The sequence below is a fragment of the Poeciliopsis prolifica genome, unplaced genomic scaffold (genome assembly GCF_027474105.1).
Source record: "Poeciliopsis prolifica strain line A6 unplaced genomic scaffold, Auburn_PproV2 SCAFFOLD011, whole genome shotgun sequence".
Taxonomy (NCBI): Eukaryota; Metazoa; Chordata; class Actinopteri; order Cyprinodontiformes; family Poeciliidae; genus Poeciliopsis; species Poeciliopsis prolifica.
In genome coordinates, this window is record NW_026562386.1 from 9,505,767 (window position 1) to 9,509,968 (window position 4,202).

The window sequence follows — 4,202 nt, forward strand, 5'->3', positions numbered from 1 at the left end:
TGTTTGTGAAAGAGATGAGAGGCTAAATTTAGCTTCTGCCCATCTCAGGGCTCTTCCCTTCAAAGTCCGATCATGTAAGCTATCTTGGCGGGGTCATCCGGAAATGAGCCTGGAGCTCTGCAAAATACAATAGAACACTGCAGAATGAATCCTCCACACTTTCCAATCTCTCCCGAATAATGTTCTGGTGTCGGGGGTGAAATCTCACGAGCTCGGAGCGACCCACCTGAAGCCGCTACCGCTATCTGCTCCACCCCCGGAGGAAGGACTGGGGCCGCTGCTCGGCTGTAATTTGAGGCTGAGGGTTTTGCTCCAGCCTGTGTGATAGTTCCGAGACTGTGGTTCTCAACTGATCCATCAGCTGGCCCTGGAAACTCTGCTGGTCTAATAAAGTGCGAAGCATAGCGTCATGGCGGGCTAGGAGTTCTGCTGAACTTAAACCGGGTCTTGTGTGAGAACCTGCTGGGTCAACATGGCTCGATGGTTCTGTCATGCTGGATTTGAGTTTCTTTACCCACATGCAGGTTTAGACATCAGACCGGAAGGTTTTTGGTTCAAAGATTTATTTACAGTTATTATAGAATATGTTGAGCCTAAGTTGTCCTCTGGTTTCGGGAGCGGCTGGGCGGCTCAGGTACTGCTTAGAGAGGGGAGAGGTTAGTAGGAGCGGGAGTGAGAGGATCTTGACAGGGAAGTGGAGGGAAGGGCTTACAGATCATCTGATGGAGGATTGCCGAGGAGGAGGTAGGATCCGTTGGTGCAAAGGCTCCGAGAAGGTTGCGGGCTCAGGCGGCAGACGAGAGCGTTTAGTCCGGAGGGCGATCGGTGTCAGTGTTCGGGTGGGCGTGGTTACTTAGCTGGATCCAGGCAGAGCATCCAAAATCTGAGAAAAAACAATAAAGATTAACTTAGTCCTTAGACAACGTGAGGCTTGGCAAACCTTGGGATTGACTCTGACCAACAAGTGGGACCATCGAGCGATGAATGGCTGCTCCACCGCTTCTTAAGAATCCTGCAGCCGATTTCAGAAATCCGCTTCAGGTGCGTCAGCCTGCCGGAACGCTCCCACGAAGATTGTCTATTCGGAGGAGCACTCACACCAACTTGAATCCTAACATATAATGGACAAAACAATAATTGAATTCTTATTTCAACCAAAAGCAAGTCAGAAAGAGATAATCCTTCTATTACTATTAATAATAATTATATCATATCTATGCTCTCTACGTCTCCGTATTTTGCCCTATGCATCATTTTCACTGCTTATGAGTATGATTAAATATAATATTTTAGTTCTAGTAAAAAAACATGACTATGCAGATGTGTTCTATATTACAAAGGAAGACATGTAATGAAGAAATCTTTAATAATCTCATACCTAATTATAACTTAAAAATCTGAGGGAGTTTGAGTTTTCAGATTTGCATGGTATTAACACTCAGATATCACAAATTGACCCACACTGCAGTGACAACAGCTTAGCTGTGTGCCAAGTTATCAGAAATCCTTTCCCAACACTCCTGGAGAAATGACAGCTCCAAGGCAGTGATTATTTCCGCAAGTATGTGTGAGTCCAAGTGCAGAAAAAGCTTCTTCTCTGCTGTTTAACTGTTGCGTCCTCATTTATACAATTGGATTATAGAAGTATCCCTCTAATTCCTAACAGTTCCCAAAGATTTAATATGCAACCGGAATTTGATCCACGCAGCAGTTTGGAACCTCATGATTTACATCTTGTGACCTTCGGTTAGAAAACATAGAACATCGTAATGTTTCTGGACAGGGCTGAATAACTGTCTTATGTGTATGTTATGAAGGTTTTTCTGAAAAAATAAAACATATATATTTATTAAAAAAGACAGGATAATAATTAACCAGTTTTACATTTAAGAAAATTTAGCAGCAATAAATTGCATTAAGTCTAAATCTAGAAGCTGATTTTTTTTCAAAATTATTAAACACTTTACACAACAAAATTAAAGAGCATTGCATCTGATGAGAAATATTTTAAAAATGTTGCTTTAATTTCAAGCATTTATTTTTGTCTGAGCTTGTGAATTGTCCATAGGAATTATTAGCATGTTCCTATAATTGTCCTGAAAAAAATATGTATGAAAAAGTTTCTGTTAAACGGTGGGTCTGGTTGCTTTACGCTGCCGGCGCCGATTTAGTTTAAAACATGTTTGAAAAAAAAAGCAACAACAAAAAATCTTTCATTTTTTTTTACAAACTCAAAGGCGTTTTTATTTCAATTTTTAAAAGTGCACACTGACAGCAGCATTATGCAGAATATCCTGCAACACACTACACAATGTAAACAAGTCATTTTTAACACACCATTTTTTTCTTCCATTTGGATTATTTTTAAACTTTACTACTTTTAGGACCTTTACACAAAACAGAAGTATTTTAAACTATAAATTCAATACCAATAATAACAATAATATCAATGTTTTTATTTTACATTTAAAATTCTGCAAACAGTAGAGGTGTGCTGCTACATGTAGTTAAGGTTTACTTCCAGCTTGGCGCACACAGGCAGGTGCACACAGCCCACCGTGTGGTATCAGGTATCCCCCTTGGCCTAGGCCTCTCCCATTTGTCATGGTGAATGAGTGGTCTGCCTGACTGCACTTTCTCATTCCATTTCCTCCCGGGCTGCGCTGAGGCCCTACCACCCACTGTATGCTCCCATTTCTTTAACGCCTTTTCCATTCACATGAAGTGTGGGCAATAACGCTTTTTTCACATTCCTCCTTTTCAAAACCTCACATGCTACGGTCTCCCACCTCAGCCCACCTACTAGCAACCCCCCACCCCCAAAGTACACTGTACAAACACAAAAATAAATTGTTGATTGTCACACATGAAAAATGTATTGACTAATGATGATAATAATGATAATAATAATAACAACAACAACAACAATAATAATAATAATAATAATAATAATAATAATAATAATAATAATAATAATAATAGTAAGTTAACGACTCTCCTAAAAAAACAACATAAAAAGATAAAAATATTTAAACATGAATTGTGACAATGATAACATCACTTCAATTAGAAACAACAGTCACTAGTTAGATGCCCGTAAGCTTAATTATTAACCTGTCACCTCTCAGGCACTTTAAAAACAAAGATGTTAACACTCTTACCCACATCGGTCCATTTTAGCTCTGCTATTTGGCTGAGCAATCCAACCTATGCGCTAGAAGCCCCAACACTGAATCCACTGGTTCTTCTGCTGCTGAACGACACAACAGGGAATAAAAAACATTCTCTGATCTCACTCAATGAGAAAAAAAAAAGGGGGAAAAAAAGGAGTCTGAGCAGAAGCCATGCTAATTGTTGATTACTCTGAATCTTGTCCTTTGAAAAAATTCCATTTTCTTCTTTGAAAAACAAAACCAAAACTTATTCACTTATCATTAAATGTGGTGCGGGAAATAATTTTTATTTATTTTTTTCTTATAATAGGGTGTTGCATGTTGGTGGAAGGCCGCCACAGCAGTGAATATTGTGTCTCTCTCCAGTGTAGTTCAGCTGCAGTGTGAAGAGATTGTAGCACCATCTGCTGGAAATAGTAGAATCAAATGATGCAGTCTGGAATGTTAAGTTTTAAGAATCTCATGGGTTGTTTTCTCTTGGATTTTAAATGAAGTCGTTATTTATGTTTTTGTAATACACTGTGGATAAAAACACCAATGTAACTGGAAAAGACAGAAAAGGGTTACCCATCCTGTTACATCACCAAATTGCAAAGGTAAAAGTTCATAAAGTCCTTCTTACATTACATTCATAGCTTCAACTACAAGACATATAAACAGCTTTTTCTGCTCTTCGGTGAATCCTTTCGACAACTAATAATGGGTTAATCAGGCTGATTGCACATTTATCACTGCGATCTGTTTCTTTCACTGCTTTTTTTTTTTTTTTTTTTTGTCCTGACAAGGGGAAGTGTGTTTTACTTGGGAAATGAAATATTTAGTGACCTGCTCCTTTTGCCCCTTTAGCTGAAGACCGGGGCCTTACAGCTGAGTAAACAGCAGAGCAGAGCTGCTTAGTGGACAGGTAATGGCTAGCACCCATCTTCCCCCGAGCACTGACCAGTAAAATAACCCCCAGTCCAAATGTGAAACGTAAACATTAACTCTAATTTTTCTCTCAAATATAACTGGAAAATAATTGGGATAACA

The 4,202-nt window shown here is 39.2% G+C and overlaps 1 long non-coding RNA gene across 1 annotated transcript; it reads right to left on the bottom strand.

The window, feature by feature from the left end:
* Positions 1-327: 327 nt before the first annotated feature.
* On the bottom strand, positions 328-3,250 carry LOC129364296 (uncharacterized). The gene is made up of 3 exons (XR_008606426.1): positions 3,162-3,250; positions 959-1,111; positions 328-883 (listed from the first exon to the last, which is right to left on the bottom strand). It is a non-coding gene; the product is annotated as an uncharacterized LOC129364296 (long non-coding RNA).
* Positions 3,251-4,202: the final 952 nt, after the last annotated feature.